Genomic DNA, 26,510 nt, shown 5'->3' on the forward strand with positions numbered 1-26,510 from the left:
ACGTGTCCATTTGGGTCGGCACGTTAGAGTTGCTCTTAGCTCCAAGTCCACTGGGCAGCCACTGGACCCATGAGAAACTAGCAGCGGATGCGTTGTTCCTTGCCTGATCACCTCGGTAGCTGCTCACCTGCCATTGCCCTCAGTTGATATTAATTGTTGAATGATGGACACCTCAACGACGAGACACCCCATTGCTAGTGAGTATCAACTGCTCCGGAGGGCCAGGTGCTCCCATGATATGGGCTCCTAGCCGTTGGATCTCAAATCAGACGACAATTGGGAACTGTTGGATTTGCTAGACCTATGCGTAATTTTCAGACTCCCAGAGGGCTTTTTTGTGAAATATTTTAGAGCTCGTGGGAGCCATTGGATCTCAGATCCAAGGAGCCCATATCACTGATCCAACGGCTCCCAGGAGTTTATCACCGTAGCACCTGATGCGGCAGAGCACCAGATACACTTCAACTAAACTAAACTAATAACTAGGCCACGTACCAAATGACGACCTTGTAGGCATTGCCTCCGAGGCCACTGACACCTCATTCACCGTATACGTTGATGTCTGAGTTGTTGTTGTCGCCGCGCCAATGGCGGAAGGGCCGCCAGGCATCGTGCATCCCTGCTCGATCTTCGCGACGCGCTCCTACTTGAGACACTCAGGTGCCTCCGCCACTTAGAGGTGGATGGCGCGCTCGGACTCCGCCAACCCCACTTGCAGGAGCTGGGTGTTGAGTCGTCGCTGGCGGCAGTCATCCAACTCGACGGTTATCCTAGCCAGGTCGAGGGCCCAAACATCCGCGAGTGCAGGGTATGCGAGGACCCAGACCGGCTCCAGCTGGGTCTTGGCGAACACCACTATGCCTAGTGCCACCTCGGGTAGGCATTTGTTGGTCGTTGAGGAGGACGTGACGCCAGCTCTGACACCTTAAAGTAGTACTCCACGCACAAACATGGGTTGGACGACTCCTCCTTCTTGATGGCGACCGGAGGCCACGGGTTGTCTGGCTGGTGGCGAGGTGGGAAGGGTGGCTTCCCCATCACACAACGTCCGATCTGGATGTTGCGGCTGCGCGGCCGAGAGGGTGGCTCCTCCTTCACGCGTCCTCCAATTTGGATATCGTGACTGCGCAAAGTAGACGGCGACGCCGAACGGTGGTCGATCACTGACCGCCACCACGTGATATTCATGTGTCGCGCGACCCACAATTCATCGCAGCCACGGCCGTGAGCAGGGGCGGTTCTGCTCCTCGTCATCCAAGGAGATCGGATCCACCTTGACGACGGACAGAGCCATGGACGACGACGGCCCTGGAGACCGTGGGTGGCAAAGCCAGCTAGATAGATAGACACATTGCGGCGACGCGTGGTGGAAGTGTGGTAGTGTGCAGCGGCTTTGGGGAAGGAGGAGCGAGGAGGATAGGATTTGCGTCGGAGGCATGTTGACTTTAATAGCCGATCTCCCCTCGATTTGGGGCCGGTTTGTGGGATTTCATACATCCTATCGGAATCGGGGCTCCGCAGACCCAAACAAGCTTCAAACTCTGGGGCCTGTGCGAAGATCTAGCCGAGCCTCGGCTCCAAGGTCATCACTTCATAGCTTGGCCTCGTCGAGTCTGTGCGAGTGGGGAAGTGATAACCCACAAGTATAGGGGATCGCAACAACTTTCAAGGGTAGAGTATTCAACCCAAATTTATTGATTCAACACAAGGGGAGCCAAAGAATATTCTCAAGTATTAGCAACTGAGTTGTCAATTCAACCACACCTGGAAACTTAGTATCTGCAGCAAAGTGTTTAGTAGCAAAGTAATATGATAGTGATGGTAACGGTAACAAAAGAGTAATGAAAGCAAAGTAATCTTTTTCGTATTTTGTAGTGATTGTAACAATAGCAACGGGAAAGTAAATAAGCGTAAACCAGTATATGGAAAGCTCGTAGGCATTGGATCAATGATGGATAATTATGCCGGATGCGGTTCATCATGTAACAGTCAGAACATAGGGTGACACAGAACTAGCTCCAATTCGTCAATGTAATGTAGGCATGTATTCCGAGTATAGTCATACGTGCTTATGGAAAAGAACTTGCATGACATCTTTTGTCCTACCCTCCCGTGGCAGCGGGGTCCTAATGGAAACTAAGGGATATTAAGGCCTCCTTTTAATAGAGAACCGGAACAAAGCATTAGCACATAGTGAATACATGAACTCCTCAAACTATGGTCATCACCGGTAAGTATCCCGATTATTGTCACTTCGGGGTTAACGGATCATAACACATAATAGGTGACTATAGACTTGCAAGATAGGATCAAGAACACTCATATATTGATGAAAACATAATAGGTTCAGATCTGAAATCATGGCACTCGGGCCCTAGTGACAAACATTAAGCATAGCAAAGTCATAGCAACATCAATCTCAGAACATAGTGGATACTAGGGATCAAACCCTAACAAAACTAACTCGATTACATGGTGAATCTCATCCAGCCCATCACCGTCCAGCAAGCCTATGATGGAATTACTCACGCAGGGCGGTGAGCATCATGAAATTGGTGATGGAGGATGGTTGATGATGATGACGGCGACGAATCCCCCTCTCCGGAGCCCCGAACGGACTCCGGATCAGCCCTCCCGAGAGGTTTAATGCTTGGCGGCGGCTCTGTATCATAAAACACGATGATTTCTTCTCTCCTAGTTTTTCTCCCCGAAAGTAGTTATATAGAGTTGGAGCTGGAGTCGGGGGTCTCCAGGGGGCCCACGAGGTAGGGGGCGCGCCCTAGGGGGGGGCGCCCCCACCCTTGTGAGAAGGGTGTGGGCCCCTTGGTCTTCATCTTTGGCGAGGATTTTTTATTATTTATTGTAAGATATTCTGTGGAGTTTTAGGTCATTCCGAGAACTTTTGTTTTCTGCACATAAAACAACATCATGGCAATTCTGCTGAAAACAGCGTCAGTCCGGGTTAGTTCCATTCAAATCATACAAGTTAGAGTCCAAAACAAGGTCAAAAGTGTTTGGAAAAGTAGATACGTTGGAGACGTATCAACTCCCCCAAGCTTAAACCCTTGCTTGTCCTCAAGCAATTTAGTCGACAAACTAAAAGAAATAAAGAAAAACTTTTACAAACTCTGTTTTCTCTTGTTGTTGTAAATATGTCAAGCTAGCATTCAAGTTTTCAACAAAGATTATAACTAACCACATTTGCAATAATTCTCAGGTCTCATGATTACTCATATCAATAACATAATCAACTAGCAAGCCATAATAATAAATCTCGGATGACAACACTTTCTCAAAACAATCATAATATGATATAACAAGATGGTATCTCGCTAGCCCTTTCTGAGACCGCAAAACATAAATGCAGAGCACCTTTAAAGATCGAGGACTGACTAGACATTGTAATTCATGGTAAAAGAGATCCAATCATAGTCACAGCCAATATAAATTAACAGTAATGAATGCAAATGACAGCTGCGCTCTCTAGCTAGTGCTTTTTAATAAGAGGGTGATGACTCAACATAAAAGTAAATAGATAGGCCCTTCGCTGAGGGAAGAAGGGATTTGTAGAGGTGCCAGAGCTCAGCTTTAAAATAGAGGTGAATAATATTTTGAGCGGTATTGAGGGAGTCCTGAATTAGGGGGTCTTCAGACAGCCGGACTATATCCTTTGGCCGGACTGTTGGACTATGAAGATACGAGATTGAAGACTTCGTCCCATGTCCAGATGGGACTCTACTTGGCGTGGAAGGCAAGCTAGGCAATATGGATATGCATATCTCCTCCTTTGTAACCGACCTTGTGTTACCCTAGCCCCCTCTGGTGTCTATATAAACCGGAGGGTTTTAGTCCGTAGGACAACATACAATCATACCATAGGCTAGCTTCTAGGGTTTAGCCTCTCCGATCTCGTGGTAGATCAACTCTTGTACTACACATATTATCAAGAATAATCAAGCAGGACGTAGGGTTTTACCTCCATCAAGAGGGCCCGAACCTGGGTAAAACATCGTGTCCCCTGCCTCCTGTTACCATCCGCCTTAGACGCACAGTTCGGGACCCCCTACCCGAGATCCGCCGGTTTTGACACCGACATTGGTGCTTTCATTGAGAGTTCCTCTGTGTCGTTATCATTAGGCTTGATGGCTCCTTCGATCATCGATAGCGATGCAGTCCAGGGTGAGACTTTTCTCCCCGGACATATCTTTGTATTCGGCGGCTCCACACTGCGGGCCAACTCGCTTGGCCATCTAGAGGAGATCGAGAGCTATGCACCTGGCTATCAGGTCAGATTTGGAAACTTGAACTACACAGCCGACATCCACGGAGACTTGATCTTTGACGGATTCGAGCCCTTGCCAAGTGCGCCGCACGGTCATGATGAGCACGACTTAGCTCTACCATCGGACAGTGTTCGGGAGATCGCACCGGCGACCGCTCCGACCCTCAAATCGGAACCAATTGCGCCATCTAGTGACGGGTGGATAGAACCCGCTGCGGAAGCCGCACTATCATCGGCGATCGAGCCGAGTATCGACCTTCCCCTTCACGAGAGCCGTGACGCCAAACTGCCAGATTCTTCCCCGGCCACAGACTCTGAACCACCTGCGCCCGTGCCTATCGAATCCAATTGGGCGCCGATCATGGAGTTCACCTTTGCGGATATCTTTCAGCACTCGCCCTTTGGCAACATACTGAACTCATTAAGGTCTCTCTCTCTGTCAGCAGAGCCCTGGCCAAACCATGTCTGGCAGAATTGGGATGTGGATGACGAAGAAATTCGCCGCCCACCCACCACCAACTTAGTAGCCACTGTCGACGATTTGACCGACATGCTCGACTTCGACTCCGAAGGCATCGACGGTATGGACGACGATGTAGGAGACAAACAGGAACCACTACCCACAGGGCACTAGACACCCACTTCATCACATGATGTATACATGGTGGACACACCCAAAGAAAACGACGACGAAGAACGGAAGGACGCAACAAAGGGTTGTTCCCTAGAGAAGCAGTTAAAGCGGCGGCGTAAGCGCCGCTCCAAATCCCGCCTCGGCAGAAGCAACGATCATATAAACCCAGTGATAGAGCAAGGCGAGCCAGCAGACGACAAACACGGCATTGAACCATCATCCGACCACGGCAACACGGAGAATCAAACTGAACAACCCAACTCCGTCAAAGATAACAGTCCGAATAACATCACACCGGACAGGCACCCGGAGCAACAGAATACCCATAAAAGGCTTGTTGCCACTGCGAGGAGTCTGAAAAAGCAGAAGCAAAGGCTCAAGGCTGCACAAGACACACTTAGAATCAGATGGAGTGAAGTACTCAACACTGAAGCGAAGTGCGGCGGTAATCGCCACACCAAGAGCTACCCGAAGCGAAAGTTGCTGCCTGAATTCGATGAGGAGGCCTTAGATCCCCCGCAATCAAAAAACAAAATGGCCACCCGGTCGGATAGACGACCTTGTGGCCAACATAGAGCGGCAAACGACGCCGCACATAAGCCAGTACGCGATCCGCGCGAGGGCTCGCATCAAAAGGACGACACAACCAGATCCATCTACGGGCCACGCAAGCGCGCTCCAGCATGCAATGCAACACAACAAACATCCCAACACCACGGTACACCCAAATACAGGGGTACCGCACACCCCCTATGTTTCACCGATGAGGTGCTGGACCACAAATTTCCAGAGGAATTCAAACCCGTAAACATAGAGGCGTATGACGGAACGACAGACCCTGGGGTCTGGATTGAGGACTACATCCTCCATATCCATATGGCTCGAGGAGACGATCTCCACGCCATCAAGTACTTACCCCTCAAGCTCAAAGGGCCAGCTCGGCACTGGCTTAAAAGCCTCCTCGAAAACTCCATTGGAAGCTGGGAAGAGCTCGAAGACGCTTTTCGGGCAAATTTTCAGGGGACCTATGTCCGACAACCGGGTGCAGACGATTTGAGTCATATAACTCAACAACCCGGAGAGCCATCCCGAAAGCTTTGGAGCAGGTTGCTCACTAAAAAGAACCAAATAGTCGACTGCCCGGACGCTGAAGCCTTAGCAGATTTTAAGCATAGCGTTCGAGACGAATGACTTGCCAGACACCTCGGCCAAGAAAAGCCGAGAACAATGGTAGCATTAACAAGCCTCATGACCCGCTTTTGCGCGGGAGAGGATAGCTAGTTAGCCCGATGCGGCACCAGCGACCCAAGTACATCCAAAGTCAGGGACGAAAACGGGAAACCAAGACGCAGCAAAAACAAGCGCCAGAATAAAGAAGACAGCCCGAAGAGCACGGCGGTAAACGCCGGATTTAGAAGCTCTCGGCCAGGTCAACAAAAGTTGCCCTCCAAAGGCAATAGAGACGAACTGTCCAGCCTAAATAAGATTCTGGATAAAATATGTCAGATCCACAGCACCCCCGATAAGCCTGCAAATCATACCCATAGAGAATGTTGGGTTTTCAAGCAGTCCGGCAAGCTCAACGCCGAACATAAGGGGCAGGATACACCAAGCAAAGACGAGGACGAGCCTCGCAAGCAAAGCACTGGGGAACAGAAGAAATTCCCACCAGAAGTCAAAACAGTAAACGTGTTACACGTAACAAAGGGGAGAAACAAAGCAACACTCCTAGTGACACATGCCCCAAGGCCTATCACCGCGGAGTTCTGCCACTGGTCGTCCCAACCGATCACCTTTCACCATCGGGATTACTCGGCAATTATCCGGTGTGCAGGATGGGATGCCTTGGTATTAGACCCAATAATTGACGGATACCACTTCACACGAGTCCTGATGGACGGCGACAACAGTTTAAACCTGATATATCAGAACACAGTCCGCAAAATGGGGATAGACCCAACAAAAATTAGCTGCAACAATACTACCTTTAAAGGAGTAACGCCAGGCCCAGAGGCCCATTGCACGGGCTCCCTGCTACTAGAGGTTATATTCGGCTTTCCCGATAACTTCCGCAGCGAAAATTTAACATTCCACATCGCTCCGTTCCAAAGTGGTTATCAAGCACTACTCGGACGCGAAGGTTTCGCTCGCTTTAACGCAATACCGCATTACGCTCCTCTCATGCTTAAGATGCCCGGTCCACGTGGCATCATTACAGTAGATGGAAGTATTGAGCACTCCTTGCGCACGGAAGACCATGCGGCTGCCTTGGCAGCCGCACACTAAAAGGCCTCACCAACTAAAGCATCTGACAGGTCGTTAAGACCACAGACGCGGTTGGACGAGTCCGGCGCAGCTATATGTAATTGATACAGGTTTGATGGCTATACCCCTATTACAATACAAGGGGCTCAACACGCGCAAACAAGTGGCAATTAGGCTCAACTTTACTCATTTTGAATTGTACATGGTTTATTTAGTATAACCTACCTTTTGCACGATAACTTTTCAATTAAGTTCCTTTCTTTTTCAGATGACCATCGCGCTAAACCCGTCCAGAATACGGCACAACGGAGACACAGGCGCAGATGTGCAGCAGGGACCCGTTCCAAGGATTCTTTTTAGATTAAGACCCTGCGTAAACCTTTTCTACTGTCTCTTGTTGATACACATCCCTCGGATTCTCAGTACAATTGAGAAGGATGCTGATGTATTGGCATGTGGCCACGTCAGAATATTGCACGTACCTAGACACCAGGGGCTTATTACAAAGGGCACTGTTTAGGCCCGGTTTACATCATAAAGACCGAATACCTTAGGGAGTGTTCGGCGTCGCGAGTTTGGCCTTATATGCATCAGCTTTGAATCATGTCTTTGGTCAAATGTTGGGTTTGCCCGGCTCCTGTGTTTTGCAGCCTTACGTTCCGCTCTATCGGCTAAGGCGGCACCAGGAGAATTACTGCGATTGTGCCCTGGTTCATCCGGATGAGCACCTCAGTAGAGAAAGCCGAAAACTGACTGTCATGATATAGCGTTAGACTGGTCAACCACTCGATGACCTAGTGGAATCTTCGGGATTCCTCCGCCTTAACGAAGGGTCGTTTCCCGGCCTGGCATGTACGTGCCCCGAATCCGGATGAGCGCGGAGCCAGCAGGGGCTATATAGTAGCCCCACTGTCAAACTCCTTTGGCTAAGTGAAAGTGTTAAAGCATTATAGTCCGGTTGCCTAGTTCGTTGCGCCATCACCTCCTTAATGGACGAAGACGTTGGATCAAGTGTGAACATGCGTCTTCTGTGAACACCCCCGCATTATATGCGTGGGGGCTGAAGCCGATGACTCCCATCTTTCAAGTTATATACATATATACATAAACGGCCGCACAGGAGGCATCATAGCACTTTCGGGGAAAAGTATAAATACAGCCTTGATAAATTCAATAAAACATTGTTTGTACAATGAGACTACATGTCACTGGAAAATAATATTCTTCGAGCACTGAGCCTCTATCGAACGAGCGCCTTCGAGGACTTCTTCAAAGTAGTGCTCGGCAGCCACTCGGCCTATGGCCGAACCCTGTGCCGCAACAGTGGTGGCCTCCATCTCCGCCCAGTATGTTTTGACATGGGCAAGGGCCATCTGCGCACCTTCTATGCACACTGATCGCTTTACAGCATCGATGCGTGGCACAGCTTCAAGGAATTGTTGCACTAAGCTAAAGTAGCTACTCGGCCTTGGCCCTCCCGGCCACAGGTGATCCACAATGGACCTCATGGCAAGTCCGGACAACCTATGGAGCTCGGCCCAACCGGTCAATCGCTCATTCAGCAGCAGCGGACGGACTGGAGCGTGAAACTGTGACCATAACAGCTTTTCCACTTCGGGACCTCTCTGATCCTTGAAGTACTCGGCTGCATCAGTAGCACTTGTAGACAAATCCATGTACGCGTCCGCAGAACTCCATAGCCGGTCCAGAGGAGCATACTTCGGATCTCCGAACTTAGTCCGCAACAAGAAGGGCTTCCCAGACACGATATCTGCAGCTTGATTCAGCTCCTCCTTCGTCGCTCTAATTTTGGAGCGGGCTTCCTTGGCAGCCACCCGGGCCTTCTCCAGGTCCGTCGCCTTCGCCCGGTTTTCCTCTTCAAGAAGCCGGTAACGGTCAGCAGCATCTTTTAACTCCATGACCATCTTGGCAATTTTTTCTTTGCTCTTGCAATGTGCGGCTTGTTCGACCCTTAACTCTTCGGCCGCCTGTAAAGCGGCCGCATTGCTACTCCTTGCTTGCTCCTTGGCTCGGGCAAACTCTGCCCGAAGGGTCTCCACGGTGGCCGCTCCATCTGCAGTCACAACATATTAAAGATACTAGCATCATGCTGCTCTTATTATGTGACGATCACCAGAAAAATCACTCACCATGTGCCTCATCAAGCCACTTGTTGACAAGCACGATGTCGGCATCTGCCGCATCCAGTTGCCGCTTTAGTTCGGCAAACCCATCAGTACGGCTAGCCACCGGAGCTTCAACCACCTGCACATAAAGGCGGTCTGGTTATTTCCTGGGACTATGATCCTCTGTTTGCTGCCATTCTCGACGACAACCACAGTCTCAGGGGCTACTATCTGCATGGGCATACCTAACGTATGCGATACTATTAAAGGCATACATTATTTTACGTACCCCGAAGCCTTTCAGCACACTCATAAAAGCTTCGTGCAAACCGCTTTAGGCGGATGAAATCCTTTCAATTACCGTACCCATTAGCGTACGATGCGCTTCCGAGATGACAGCTTTCCCCAGAAGATCCTTCAGCGCATCCGACCGCACACAGTACGGACCCTTGCTGTCGCTCTCCTCAGGAGCCGGATACTGGGGATGCTGGGCAGTCAAAGGGTTATCCTCTGGCGATATTGGATCCGGAGATACCTTTCGCGATGACACTTCAAGGTCATCCGCTTCTTGAGCTGGGGAGTCCAGGGGAGGCATTTCGCTCTCCATCATCTCCGAAAGAAGATCCCTCGAAGATGAACTCTGGTGAGAAGGGCTGCGATCCGGACTACAATTTACAAGCATCGGTTATTGTCTTCGGAAGAAAGGTAGGATATCTTCACTATTAAGTACTTTTTTATTACTTACAGCTCGGTAGAGGGCTGATCCCCGCACGGACATTGTGCGGCAAGAATACCCTCCGAGGCAGGACCCTTTGGCGGAGATTTCTTCTCCCGTTTGGAAACCTTAGTTTCTGGATCTTCAGAGGTAGTCCTCTTCCTTCCCCGGGAGAGAGAATGTTAGATTCTTCCCCTTGGTTATCCTCCCTCACGGAGGCGCTCATTCCCTCGATTGGAATAGGTAGCGATGAGGCCCGCTTTCGCCTTCTTTATTCCCCCTTCATCTTCCTTTGAGGGCACTAGACAAGGTGCTGGCTCGAGCATCTTTTCCAGCACCGGATTCTCCAAGCCTTCAGGAAGGGGGGCCGAACACCGAATCATCTTCGCCTTTGTTATCCAGTCCTGGTCAAAGAGCGATTCTTCAGAATGATGTGATGGTAAATAAAAGGACAGTGTGTTCAGCCATGGGATTACTTACTTGGGCAGCGGGGCGGTGGCAGCTCAGGCCCACGTCCTCGGTAGTGTCCGGATACTCTATTTGGGGTCCGAAGAACGATTTGTACATCTCCTCGTGCGTCATGCCGAGGAAATTCTGAATAGTGCGCGATCCTTCCGGGTTGAATTCCCACATGCGGAGGGGCCGACGTTTGCAAGGCTGGACTCGACGAACCAGCATAACTTGCATTACCATAACCAGACTGAAATCTCCCTTGAAGAGATCTCGGATACAGCTCTGCAGTATTGGCACGTCCTTGGCTGGACCCTAGCTCAGCCCCTGCTGATCCATGACATCAGTTGTGGTGGAGGGCCCGAGCGAAAGGTGGGGGTAGCAACCCACTGGGCACTTCGAGGAGCTGTGACGTAAAACCACTCCCGTTGCCACAATCTGGACACCTCTGGAAAGGAACCCTTTGGCCATGGAGCGTCAGCAATTTTGCTTATTAGAGCACCTCTGCACGCTACGTATTGCCCCTCGACCATCTTCGGCTTCACATCGAAGGTCTTGAGCCACAGGCCAAAGTGAGGGGTAATGCGGAGGAAGGCCTCACAAACGGCAATAAATGACGAGATGTGAAGAAGGGAATCCGGGGCCAGATCGTGAAAATCCAGCCCGTAATAGAATGTAAGACCCCTAACAAAGGGATCCAGAGCGAGGCCTAGTCCTCGGAGGAAGTGGGAGACGAACACAACGCTCTCGTTGGGTTCGGGAGTAGGGACGACCTTCCCTCGGGCGGGCAGCCTATGCGAAATTTCGGCGGTCAGATATCTGGTCTCCCTCAACTTCTTGATGTCCTCCTCCGTGACAGAGGAAGGCATCCACCAACCTTGAAGGCTGGATCCGGACATGATTGAAGGTCCGAAGCTCCTGACCCGGGCTTTGGGTGTTAGAACTCGAGGCGGGGGAAGGATTCGATTGAGCACGGGAGGGAAAAAAGAAAAAGCCTTGTCCCTTTATAAATGGGATGAATATCAGGCGTCCTCCTCGTGGCCATTAGAGACTTACCTAAGATCTAGGAGTCATACCGACAGGCATGGTTGGGTTACCCACGTTTGTATTGATGAGAATCCCGTGATAAGGGGAACACAATCTCTGCTATGACAAGACGTGTCAAGAAACCGCCTCGCGTTATGTGCGGGGCTGGTTAAAGAAAAATGGTTCAAATAATTACTGGACCGTGGCATGATGTCATGCTGCCAAAACGTGTCAGCTGATTAGATTTGTGGAAATATTATTCTCTCTACGGTGGTATGTGGAACTTATTTTGCAGGGTCGGACACTGTCTTTGTATTCAAACTCTTCCGTGGTGTATTCGGAGGAGGAACCCGCCTTGCAATGCCGAAGACAACACTACGCGCCGGACTCATCGTCATTGAAGCCTGGTTCAGGGGCTACTGAGGGAGTCCTGGATTAGGGGGTCTCCGGACAGTCGGACTATATCCTTTGGCCGGACTGTTGGACTATGAAGATACGAGATTGAAGACTTCGTCCCGTGTCCGGATGGGACTCTACTTGGCGTGGAAGGCAAGCTAGGCAATACGGATATGCATATCTCCTCCTTTGTAACCGACCTTGTGTAACCCTAGGCCCCTCCGGTGTCTATATAAACCGGAGGGTTTTAGTTCATAGGACAACATACAATCATACCATAGGCTAGCTTCTAGGGTTTAGCCCCTCCAATCTCATGGTAGATCAACTCTTGTACTATTCATATTATCAAGAATAATCAAGCAGGACATAGGGTTTTACCTCCATCAAGAGTGCCCGAACCTGGGTAAAACATCGTGTCCCCTGCCTCCTGTTACCATCCGCCTTAGACGCACAGTTCGGGACCCCCTACCCGAGATCTGCCGGTTTTGACACCGACAGGTATACTTTCATTGTCAACATAACAACCAAGAGATGGTGATATCTTCCATGCTACACATATTATAGGCGGTTCCCAAACAGAATGGTAAAGTTTATTCTCCCCCTCCACCAACAAACATCAATCCATGGCTTTCTCGAAACAACGAGTGCCTCCAACATACATCAGGTCCCACGGGGAGTTTTGTTTGCAATTATTTTGATTTAGTTTGCATGAAGCATGGGACTGGGCATCCCGGTGACCAGCCCTTTATCTCGTGAGTGAGGAGCGGAGTCCACTCCTCTTGAGAATAACACGCCTAACTTGGAAGATACAGACAACCCTAGTTGATACATGAGCTATTCGAGCATACAAAACAGGATGATTATTTGAAAGTTTAGAGTTTGGCACATACAAATTTACTTGGAACGACAGGTAGATACCGCATATAGGAAGGTATAGTGGACTCATCTATAATAACTTTCGGGTTTTAAGGAGTTTGGATGCACAAGCAGTATCCCCGCTTAGTACAGGTGAGGGCTAGCAAAAGACTGGGAAGCGACCAACTATAGAGTGACAACAGCCATGTACATGCATTAAAATTAATAAACATTGGATGCAAGCATGAGTAGGATATAATCCACCATGAACATGAATATCGTGGAGGCTATGTTGATTTCTTTCAAGTACATGCGTGAACATGTGCCAAGTCAAGTCACTTAAATCATTCAGAGGAGGATACCACCCTATCATACCACATCATAACCATTTTAATAGCATGTTGGCACGCAAGGTAAACCATTATAACTCATAGCTACTCAAGCATGGCATAAGCAACTATGATCTCTAATTGTCATTGCAAACATGTTTATTCATAACAAGCTGAATCAAGAACGATGAACTCATCACATTTACAAAAACAAAAGTGGTCGAGTTCATACCAGCTTTTCTCATCTTAGTCAGTCCATCATATATCATCATAATTACCTTTCACTTGCACGACCGAACGATGTGAATAATAATAAGAGTGCACGTGCATTGGACTAAGCTGGAATCTGCGAGCATTCAATAAATAGGAGAAGACAAGGCAATATGGGCTCTTTTGTCAGATAAATAATAGTGCATATAAGATCCACTTCAACAATTTAATCAAGGTCTTCTCCTACTGACCCCCAAAGAAAAGAAAAGAAATAAAACTATTTACATGGGAAAGCTCCCAACAAGCAAAAGAAGAACATGAAATATTTTTGGGTTTTCTTTTTAATTACTACTACAACATGGAAAGTAAATTAATTAAAAGCTACAACTATTTTTTTTGGTTTTTTCTTAAGGTTTATCAAACACACAAGAAGAAAGCATAAAATAAAATAAACTAGCATGGATGATACAATGAAAAAGTATGAGCACCGACAACTGGCAATGAGTGTGTGTGAACATAAATGTAATGTCGGTGAGAAATACATACTCCCCCGAGCTTAGGCTTTTGGCCTAAGTTGGTCTATGGCCACGGCTGGCCTGGCTGATATCCATAATAATAGTTGTTGGGGTCGTACTGTGATGAGGAAGAAGAAGGCTCCGTTTGCCACTGGTTGGCAATCATCTTCGGATCCCACTGATAGTTAGACTGTCGTGAAGGATCAAATTGTGGTTCCGGTTCTGGCTCCTCGGCTGGTGCAGGGTTCCGGTAGGCGTGGATAGCCGTCAACGGAACAAGGGACTTGCCTACAGTCAAATCAAACAAAGTAGGAGCAGGCAAGGTAATAGTCTCAGGATGATGTTTATTAAAGAACAATTGATATTTAAGCTCTCCTGGCCTATTCTTAACAATAAAATCATGTGCCACCATACTTTTATAATCTAAATAAACACGAGGCAACACTTTTTCCTCCTTCTCACCATGCCTAATAGGTATGTTAAAATGTGAGCTAGGCGTGTGGCATAGACGCCTCCAAAGATGGGACCCTTAGTACGGTTCATACTTAACCGTCTAGAAATAATGCCGCCCATACTAAAAGTGTTATCACTGCACAAACCTTGGAGCAAAATAATAATATCAGGGATACTAAGGTTTCCAGAGTTTCCGCGACCAATTAAGCAACGACTAGCAAATAATGCAAAGTAACGTAAGACATGAAAATGTATGCTAGTGATTCGTGCATCGGAAACCTTCCTAGTTTCCCCTATAGTGATAGTATTAATAAATCCCTCCACATCATCATGATGTGGTTCTTCTGTCTTGCCCCCAAAAGGGACTAAACAAATCCGACAAAAACCATAAAGTGACATCTCCTTATGCTCATCATATAAATGAAACTCCACCGTAGGTGGCGAGTTCCTAGAATGGAAATGAAAGTTTTGCACAAAGGTATTTGTGAGTAAGAGATACTGATCGCATTGGTCGTGGAGGAAAGCGGTGAGGCTTGCATTATGAGCCAACTCATGAAAATCTTCATAAATCTCGGCTGCTCTCAAGAAATCCTCAGAAGGTCATTCACATTCCCGAACCTCCGCGGTGCGCGGCAAATTATACTTAGGCTTTGGTGCCTTTCCTTCGAGCTTTGGCTCGATGAGCCCCTCAATAATCTCCTCATCATTTTCTGAAAAATTCTGAAATTTTTAGTACCTTCAAAATAAAAGTAAACCAAACTCAATAATATTGATAACAACTACTCCTACAAGTTCATAGGGCCTATATCATGCATCAAAACTACTTTTGACCATATAAATTTGACATGCAAACTCAAGACAGGGTCACCTAAGCAACACAAATTTGCAATGAATAAAGCACTAGAACAAAAACTAATTGTACTAATGGAGGAGTCACATACCAAGGAACAATCTCCCCAAGCAGTTTTGTGAGAGTGCTTTGAGAAAGGAGATCGAAAATGGCAGCAAAACGAGCTTGGACTCGGGTTTGAGTTGGTTTTTCGTGTTTGGGGGAGGAAGATGAAGTGTGTGGCTGGAAGAATAAGAGGAGGAGGGCCACCATGGTCCCACGAGGTAGGGGGCGCGCCCTCCACCCTCGTGGCAAGGTGGTTGGCCCCCCTGGTGTGTTCTTTGTTCCATAAATCCTCAAATATTCTACTCCCTCCATTCCTAAATATAGGGTGTATAGTTTTTGGCATGGAAATTAAAGAACGCACGTGGAGGAAAAATTTCACAAGTTTTGGGCGAGATTACACCTGACTAATTGGCATGAGAAAATAAATAAGCTTGCCTAATATAAGGAAATGTAATGGAATCCCCCCAAAAATTATCCATACGAGTGGTGTAACTCAATACACCTTATATTTTGGGTTTTTCCTCAAAAATGTATACACCTTATATCAAGGAACAGAGGGAGTATAAAAAATCATATTTAATCTTCAGGGCATTTGGAGAACTTTTATTTTCGAGGTATTTTTATATTGCACGGATAATCAGATAACAGACAGAAAATTATTTATTTTTACTTTATTTCAACTAAATAACAGAAGGTATAGAAAGGTTACAGAGAGTTGTGCTTCTAGTTTCATCCATCTCATGCTCGTAAAAAAGGAATCCACTAACAAGGTTGATCAAGTCTTGTTAACAAACCCATTCCGATTAACATGAAACCGGAGAAATCTTGAATAACACTAGGTTACCTCAACAGGGATATGCACATCCCCAATAATAAGTATATCATATTTCTTCTTGACAGTAGGAAGAGGAAATTCAAAACCTCCAAATATAATCGATGGGATTTTTCCAATAGAATTGATACTATGAACTTGAGGTTGTTTCCTCAGGAAGTGTACCGTATGCTCATTACCATTAACATGAAAAGTGACATTGCCTTTGTTGCAATCAATAACAGCCCCTGCAGTATTAAGAAAAGGTCTTCCAAGAATAATAGACATACTATCGTCCTCGGGAATATCAAGAATAACAAAGTCCGTTAAAATAGTAATGTTTGCAACTACAATAGGCACATCCTCACAAATACCGACAGGTATAGCTGTTGATTTATCAGCCATTTGCAAAGATATTTCAGTAGGTGTCAACTTATTCAAATCAAGTCTACGATATAAAGATAGAGGCATAACACTAACACCGGCTCCAAGATCACATAAAGCAGTTTTAACATAGTTTCTTTTAATGGAGCATGGTATAGTAGGTACTCCTGGATCCCCAAGTTTCTTTGGTATTCCACCCTTAAAAGTATAATTACCAAGCATGGTGGAAATTTCAGCTTCAGGTATCTTTCTTTTATTTGTAATAATATCTTTCATGTACTTAGCATAAGGATTTGTTTTGAGTATATCAGTCAATCGCATACGCAAAAATATAGGTCTAATCATTTCAGCAAAGCGCTCAAAATCCTCATCATCCTTTTTCTTGGGTGGTTTGGGAGGAAAAGGCATGGGTTTCTGAACCCAAGGTCCTCTTTATTTACCATGTTTCCTAGCAACAAAGTCTTTCTTATCATAACATTGATTCTTTGATTGTGGGTTATCAAGATCAACAACAGGTTCAATTTCTATATCATTACCATTACTAGGTTGAGCATTATTATGAACATTATCATTAACATTTTCATTAGGTTCATGTTCATTACCAGATTGAGTTTTATCATCAGAAATAGAAATATCATTTGGATTATCAGGTGGTTCAACAATAGGTTCACTAGAAGTTTGCACAGTTCTATCATTTTTCTTTTTCTTCCTTTTTGAAGAACTAGGTGCATCAATTTTATTTCTTTGAGAATCTTGCTCAATTCTCTTAGGGTGGCCTTCAGGATACAAAGGTTCCCGAGTCATTCTACCAGTTCTAGTAGCCACTTTAACATCATAGCCATTTTTCTTACTATTCATCTCATTGAGCAATTCTTTTTGAGCTTTAAGTACTTGTTCTACTTGAGTGGTAACCATAGAAGCATGTTTGCTAACAAGTTTAAGTTCACCTCTAATATTAGCCATATAATCACCCAAGTATTTAATCATATCAGCATCTTGTTTTAATTGTCTACGAAAATAAGCATTGAAGTCTTCTTGCTTAAACATAAAATTATCAAACTCATCCAAGCATTGACTAGCAATTTTAGCAGGAGGGATTTCAGCTTTATCATATCTATAGAGAGAATTTACCTTTACTACCTGTGTCGGGTTATCAAGGTCTGGAGGTTCTTCAATAAATAAAGGATTAAGATCATATATTTCTTCATCAGGAAGTAAATTGAGACCATGTATTTCTTCAATAGGAGGTAAATTCTTAACATCTTCAGCTTTAATACCTTTTTCTTTCGTAGATTTCTTTGCCTCTTGCATATCTTCAGGACTGAGAAATAGAACACCTCTCTTCTTCGGAGTTGGTTTAGGAATAGGATCATTAATTGGAGCAGGAGCTGGCTCAGGAGGTGGCTCAAGAGGTGCCCAATTATTTTCATTTGTCAACATATTATTCAATAAGATTTCAGCTTCATCCGGTGTTCTTTCCCTGTAAAGAGAACCAACACAACTATCCAGGTAATCTCTGGAAGCATCGATTAGTCCATTATAAAAGATATCAAGTATTTCATTTTTCTTAGGAGGATGATCAAGCAAAGCATTAAGTAACTTGAGAAGCCTCCCCCAAGCTTGTGGGAGACTCTCTTCTTTAATTTGCACAAAGTTGTATATTTCCTTTAAGGCAGCCTGTTTCTTATGAGCATGGAAATATTTAGCAGAGAAGTAGTAAATCATATCCTGGGGACTACGCACACAACCAGGATCAAGAGAATTAAACCATATCTTAGCATCACCCTTTAATGAGAACGGAAATATTTTAAGGATATAAAAGTAGCGAGATTTCTCATCATTAGTGAACAGGGTGGCTATATCATTTAATTTAGTAAGATGTGCTACAACAGTTTCAGCTTGATAACCATGAAAAGGATCAGATTCAACCAAAGTAATTATATCAGGATCAACAGAGAATTCATAATCCTTATCAGCAACACATATAGGTGAAGTAGCAAAAGTAGGGTCAGGTCTCATCCTAGCATTTGGAGATTGCTTATTCCATTTAGCTAATAACCTTTTGAGTTCATATCTATCTTTGCAGGCTAAAATAGCTAAAGAAACATCTTGATCAAATAAATAACCCTCAGGAATAACAAGTGTTTCTTCATCATCACTTTCATCTTCATAATCAGATTCAATATTTTCAATCTCTCTAGCCCTAGCAAGTCGTTCCTCTAGAAAATCACTAAGTGGCATAGTAATATCAGGCATAGAGGTAGTTTCATCATAAGTATCATGCATAGCAGAAGTAGCATCATCAATAACATGTGACATATCAGAACGAATAGCAGAAGCAGGTGTAGGTGTCGCAAGCTTACTCATAACAGAAGGTGAATCAAGTGCAGAGCTAGATGACAGTTCCTTACCTCCCCTCGTAGTTGAGGGATAGATCTTAGTTTTTGGATCTCTCAAGTTCTTCATAGTGTCCAGCAAATATAAATGCCAAGTACCTCAAAGAATAGAGCTATGCTCCCCGGCAATGGCGCCAAAAATTAGTCTTGATAACCCACAAGTATAGGGGATCGCAACAGCTTTTGAGGGTAGAGTATCCAACCCAAATTTATTGATTCGACACAAGGGGAGCCAAAGAATATTCTCAAGTATTAGCAGATGAGTTGTCAATTCAACCACACTTGGAAACTTAGTATCTGCAGCAAAGTGTTTAGTAGCAAAGTAATATGATAGTGATGGTAACGGTAACAAAAGAGTAATGAAAGCAAAGTAATGTTTTTGGTATTTTGTAGTGATTGTAACAATAGCAACGGGAAAGTAAATAAGCGTAAACCAGTATATGGAAAGCTCGTAGGCATTGGATCAATGATGGATAATTATGCCGGATGCGGTTCATCATGTAACAGTCATAACATAGGTGACACAGAACTAGCTCCAATTCGTCAATGTAATGTAGGCATGTATTCCGAATATAGTCATACGTGCTTATGGAAAAGAACTTGCATGACATCTTTTGTCCTACCCTCCCATGGCAGCGGGGTCCTAATGGAAACTAAGGGATATTAAGGCCTCCTTTTAATAGAGAACCAGAACAAAGCATTAGCACATAGTGAATACATGAACTCCTCAAACTACGGTCATCACCGGTAAGTATCCCGATTATTGTCACTTCGGGGTTAACGGATCATAACACATAATAGGTGACCATAGACTTGCAAGATAGGATCAAGAACACTCATATATTGATGAAAACATAATAGGTTCAGATCTGAAATCATGGCACTCAGGCTCTAGTGACAAGCATTATGCATAGCAAAGTCATAGCAACATCAATCTCAGAACATAGTGGATACTAGGGATCAAACCCTAACAAAACTAACTCGATTACATGGTGAATCTCATCCAACCCATCACCGTCCAACAAGCCTACGATGGAATTACTCATGCACGGCGGTGAGCATCATGAAATTGGTGATGGAGGATGGTTGATGATGACGATAGCGACGAATCCCCCTCTCCGGAGCCCCGAACAGACTCCAGATCAGCCCTCCCGAGAGGTTTTAGGGCTTGGCGGCGGCTCCGTATCGTAAAATGCGATGATTTCTTCTCTCCTTTTTTTTCTCCTCGAAAGCAGTTATATAGAGTTGGAGTTGGAGTCGGGGGGTCTTCAGGGGGCCCATGAGGTAGGGGGCGCGCCCTGGGGGGCGCCCCCCACCCTCGTGAGAAGGGTGTGGGCCCCCTGGTCTTCATCTTTGGCGAGGATTTTTTATTATTTATTGTAAGATATTCCGTGGAGTTTCAGGTCATTCTGAGAACTTTTGTTTTCTGCACATAAAACAACATCATGACAATTCTGCTAAAAACAGCGTCAGTCCGGGTTAGTTCCAGTCAAATCATACAAGTTAGAGTCCAAAACAAGGGCAAAAGTGTTTGGAAAAGTAGATACATTGGAGACCTATCAAGAAGGAGATGAACATCAAGATTTACCCAGGTTCGGGCCACCTTGCGGTGTAAGACCCTACTCCTGCTTTGTGGTGGATTGGCCTCGTGAGGAGGATGAGGATGAACTAGTACAGTGGGTGAGCTGCCTCAGGAGAGCTCGATGGCCTAAGGGTCCGATCCCTCTACGGTGGAGACTAGCCTATATTTATAGTGGTCTTGGTCCTCTTCCCTCATAACTCAGGCGGGAAGGGATTCTACAATGGCCAATTTGAAAGGGGGCAAGTTGTACATCTTATCCTGACAAAAGGTGGTCTTCTCTTGCAAAGCTTCTCGTCGTGACGCAGATGGGGCTCGGCGATGACATCCGTCATGCCGAGCACGTGGTCTTGGTCTTGTTGCACCGGAATGGAAACCTTTGGGGGACTCCTTGGGAACCCGCGTACGTCCTTGACTCCTTAGCACCGAAGAGGAAACTGTCCTCCTCTGCGCTCGCTGGTGCCCTCCTGGCCTTGGTCGTCATGGCCTACGTCATCGAGAGCCTCGTGAGGCTGGGTACCTACATAGAAATCTCCGCTCCCCGGGAGGTAGGCTTGGGGGGCTGCCCCTCGGGAGGTCTTGGCGTCGTTCGCCTCGCGAGGCCGGAGGCCCTCGCGAGGGTCTTGTCCTTGGTGTCTTGTAGCTGGGCCATACCGGGTTGTCGATGAGTTCGCGTGCTGGGGGCCGCACACATGCAAGTCTAGGTACCCCCAGTCCTAGAACGTTGGCAGTAGCCCCCTGGCCCAAGGTGCGCTCCGGTTGGCTTTGAGGTGAAGCCAAGGAGCAAAGGGCGAAGCGATGCGGGCCCTCATCACCTGCAGGCCAGGCTTGAAGCATGGCGCACGACGGGACATAGGCGCCTCCACTTCCCCACATCGCCTCAGCAACTGCCCATGCTGACAAAAGATTGGCACACGCTTCAAGGCCATCATTGCTCGCACACAAAGGGACACCGGTTGGCTTTCTTCGATCGCCTATAAGAAGGCACAAAGAGCGGAGCCTGAACAATCTCCGTCTTCCTGCTCCTCCATTCCATACTTCCGTCATAGCAACCATGGCACCGACGAGAAGGTTTTCTACTGACGAGAAAGGGAAGGCATCACAGGAGGAGCCATAGTTGCCCCCTCCGAAGAGAGGGCATGACCGCCCTCGCAAGATCACGGCGACGCGCGCGGCGGCCCCTCTCCAGCACGAGCATGCTCTGCTGGGGGTCCGCGCAGGCTCCAGCAGTCATGGGAAGGGTCCTTCCCATGGAGGCGGCCATGGAAGCCATGGAGGTCGAGGTTGAGGAGGAAGGCATGCGGTGGCTGCTCGACCACCTTGCCCGCAGGCCTGCTCAGACGACACGACCAGTGAGTTCGTGGTGTGGATGGAGAGTCCGCCCCTGGATCCAGCTCCCGCGCTCCTTCGCCGAGGAGCTTCCGGACGGAGGACCTGTCGGGTTGTGGCTGCAGCCTGATGGTTGCTGCAATCGGTCCTCATGGGCGAAGGTTGAGGTTACCTCCTCAGGCCTGGTGTACCTGACCCACGGGTGGCAGACGTTCTCTCGCGCTTGCGGCTTGCAGGGGAGGTGCACCCTCCATTTCAAGTACGACGGGGCAGCAACGCTTTTTGTCAAGGTCTTCGGGGAGGACGGCGGGCACCTAGGATGTTACCTAGAGGGCGAGAGCAGCGGCGGCGACCGCCTCTCCGACGGCGATGATCATCGCGACGGCGACGTCCTCGGTGGTGAACTTGCCCTTGGGACGGCCGTGACACCTCCAGCAGTGGTGGCACTGTTGGGGAACGCGGTAATTTCAAAAAAATTCCTACGCACACGCAAGATCCATCTAGGTGATGCATAGCAACGAGAGGGGAGACTGTTGTCCATGTACCCTTGTATACCATAAGCGGAAGCGTTATGACAACACGGTTGATGTAGTCATATGTCTTCACGATCTGGCCGATCCTAGCACCGAAGGTACGACACCTCTGCGATCTGCACACGTTCAGCTTGGTGACGTCCCATGAACTCTAGATCCAGCTGAGGTCGAGGGAGAGTTTCGTCAGCACGAAGGCGTGATGACGGTGATGATGAAGTTACCGACGCAGGGCTTCGCCTAAGCTCTACAACGATATGACCGAGGTGGAAATCTGTCGAGGGGGGCACCACACACGGCTAAACAATCAACTTGTGTGTCTATGGGGTGCCCCCTCCCCCATATATAAAGGAGTGGAGGAGGGGAGGGCCGACCCTCTCATGGCGCTCCCAAGGGGGGAGTCCTATTCCCGGTGGGAGTAGGATTCCCCCTTTCCTATTAGGAGTAGGAGAAGAAGGAAGGAGGAGAGAGGGAGAAGGAAAGGGGGGGGGCACCCCAATTTGAATTGGGCTTGGGGGGCACTTTGGCTGCCTCCTCCTCTCTCCTACTAAGGCCCATTAAGGCCCAATGACTCCCCGGGGGGTTCCGGTAACTCCCCGGTACTCCGATAAATGCCCAAACTCACCCGGAACCATTCCGATGTCCAAACATAGCCTTCCAATATATCGATCTTTATGTCTTGACCATTTCGAGACTCCTCGTCATGTCTGTGATCATGTCCGGGACTCCGAACTACCTTTGGTACATCAAATCACATAAACTCATAATACAGATCATCACCGAACGTTAAGCGTGCGAACCCTATGGGTTCGAGAACTATGTAGACATGACCGAGACTCACTTCCGGTCAATAACCAATAGCGGAACCTGGATGCTCGTATTGGTTCCTACATATTCTACGAAGATCTTTATCGGTCAAACCTCATAACAACATACGCTATTCCCTTTGTCATCGGTATGTTACTTGCCCGAGACTCGATCGTCGGTATCTCAATAGCTAGTTCAATCTCGTTACCGGCAAGTCTCTTTACTCATTCCGTAATGCAACATCATGTAACTAACTCATTAGTCACATTGCTTGCAAGGCTTATAGTGATGTGCATTACCGAGAGGGCCCAGAGATACCTCTCCGATACATGGAGTGACAAATCGTAATCTCGATATATGCCAACTCAACAAAGACCATCGGAGACACCTGTAGAGCATCTTTATAGTCACCCAGTTACGTTGTGACATTTGATAGCACACTAAGTGTTCCTCCGGTATTCGGGAGTTGCATAATCTCATAGTCATATGAACATGTATAAGTTATGAAGAAAGCAATAGCAACAAATTAAACGATCATCGTGCTAAGATAACAGATGGGTGAAGTCAATCACATCATTCTCTAATGATGTGATCCCATTAATCAAATGACAACTCATGTCTATGGTTAGGAAACTTAACCATCTTTGATTAACGAGCTAATCAAGTAGAGGCATACTAGTGACACTCAGTTTGTCTATGTATTCACACATGTACTAAGTTTCTGGTTAATACAATTCTAGCATGGTTAATAAACATTTATCATGATACAAGGAAATATAAATAAAAACTTTATTATTGCCTCTAGGGCATATTTCCTTCAGTCTCCCACTTGCACTAGAGTCAATAATCTAGATTACACGGTAATGATTCTAGCACCCATGGAGTCTTGGTGCTGATCATGTTTTGCTCGTGAGAGAGGCTTAGTCAACAGGTCTCCAACATTCAGATCCGTGTGTATCTTGCAAATCTCTATGTCTCCCTCCTTGACTTGATCGCGGATGGAATTGAAGTGTCTCTTGATGTGGTTGCTTCTCTTATGAAATCTGGATTCCTTTGTCAAGGAATTTGCACCAGTATTGTCACAAATGATTTTCATTGGACCTGATGCACTAGGTATGACACCTAGATCGGATATGAACTCCTTCATCCAGACTCCTTCATTTGCTACTTCTGAAGCAGCTATGTACTCCGCTTCACACGTAGATCCCGCCACGACGCTCTGCTTGGAACTGCACCAACCGACAACTCCAGCATTCAATAAAAATACGTATCCGGTTTGTGACTTAGAGTCATCCAGATCAGTGATAAAGCTTGCATCGACGTAACCATTTACGACAAGCTCTTTGTCACCTCCATAAATGAGAACATATCCTTAGTCCTTTTCAGGTATTTTAGGATGTTTTTGACTACTATCTAGTGATCCACTCCTGGATTACTTTGGTACCTCCCTGCTAAACTAATAGCAAGGCACACATCACGTCTGGTACACAACATTGCATACATGATAGAACCTATGGCTTAAGCATAGGTGTTGGTGTCAAAACCGGCGGATCTCGCGTAGGGGGTCCCGAACTGTGCGTCTAGGCCGGATGGTAACAGGAGGCAGGGGACACGAAGTTTTACCCAGGTTCGGGCCCTCTCGATGGAGGTAAAACCCTACGTCCTGCTTGATTAATATTGATGGTGTGGGTATTACAAGAGTTGATCTACCACGAGATCAGAGAGGCTAAACCCTAGAAGCTAGCCTATGGTATGATTGTTGATGTGTATGTTGTCCTACGGACTAAAACCCTCCGGTTTATATAGACACCGGATAGGGTTAGGGTTACATAGAGTCGGTTACAATGGTAGGAGATATGAACATCCGTATCGCCAAGCTTGCCTTCCACGCCAAGGAAAGTCCCTTCCGGACACGGGACGGAGTCTTCAATCTTGCATCTTCATAGTCCAGGAGTCCGGCTTGAAGGTATCGTTCGGCTATCCGAACACCCCGTAATCCAGGACTCCCTCAGTAGCCCCTGAACCAGGCTTCAATGATGACGAATCCGGCGCGCAAATTGTCTTCGGCATTGCAAGGCGGGTTCCTCCTCCAAATACTTCGTAGAAGATCTTGAACACAAAGATAGTGTCCGGCTCTGTAAAATAAGTTTCCACATATTGCCATAGAGAGAATAATAATATTAACACAAATCTAATCTGCTGACGTATTCCGTGGTGCGACACACCACGACCAAGCCTTTATCCAAATCGTTTCATTATCCCACCTCAGCGCGTTATGCGAGGCGGTTTCCTTGGCATGTCTTGTCAAAGCAGAGATCGTGTCCCCTCATTTCAGGATTCTCATCAATACGGGTGTGGGTAACCCAACCGCGCCTTTGATTACGGCGCTTGGAGATAAGCAAGTTTTACCAGGCTGGTGGGGACACATAATCGTGTCCACCCATATAAGGGGATAAGGATCCACCTTTTTACCCACGCCTTCTTCCTCCTCTGCCTATCCATTCTTGCGCACTCGAGCTCCAGCGCCCAAGTCCGCACTACCACCTCAACCCTCTCCAGTCATGTCCGGAGCGGGAGGCAAGTGGATGGTCTCCTCCGTCACGGAGGGACACATCAAAAAACTGAGGAAGGCCGGATATCTGGCCAGCGACATCGCGCACCGGCTCCACGAAAAGGGGCAGCTCATCCCCACTCCTAGGTCCCACGAGAGGGTGGTATTTCTCCCCCATTTCCTCCGCGGACTGGGCTTCCCTCTGCATCCATTTGTCCGGGGGCTCATGTTCTACTACGGCCTGGATTTCCATGATCTGGCCCCGAACTTCGTCCTCAACATCTCGACGTTTATCGTCGTGTGCGAGGCTTTCCTCCGCATCCGTCCCCATTTCGGCTTATGGCTAAAGACCTTCAACGTCAAGCCGAAGGTGGTGCGCGGCAGCCAGGCGGAGTGCGGCGGCGCCATGGTTGGCAAGATGGCCAACGTCCTGTGGCTCGAGGGCTCCTTTGTGGAGACGCTGAAGGGGTGGCAATCTGGGTGGTTTTACATCACCGAGCCGCGCGACGCCGAATGGGTCGCACCCCCTGAGTTCCGATCCGTCCCCCCACGCAGCTCACCTCCTGGAAGGAGATAGGCCTGTCTTGGGGTAAAAAAGGAGAGCTAACCAGACTCCAAACATGCATCCAAACCCTGGTGGACAAGAAGCTCAAGCTTGTTAACGTAGTCCAGGTTATGCTCGTCCGCCTGATCCTCCCGTGTGAACGACGGGCCTTCAACCTTTGGGAATTCGACCCGGTGCAGCATCAAACTCTTAACAGGCTCTTTGACACGACGTACGAAGATGCCTGGAGGGTGCTTTTCAAGGGCGCCGAGGCTCCCGCATCCGCTGCTGAGGATCGCGGATTCAGTACTCAGCATCACGCTCATGCTGTAAGCTGTTTTTCTCCTTTTACAGGGTATCAGTTTTTCATAGTTTGACTCTATGCGGGATCTAAGTTCCCTTATCTTGGATAGGATTGGGTGGTGACG

Source organism: Triticum dicoccoides, chromosome 1A (genome assembly GCF_002162155.2).
Source record: "Triticum dicoccoides isolate Atlit2015 ecotype Zavitan chromosome 1A, WEW_v2.0, whole genome shotgun sequence".
NCBI classification, from domain to species: Eukaryota; Viridiplantae; Streptophyta; class Magnoliopsida; order Poales; family Poaceae; genus Triticum; species Triticum dicoccoides.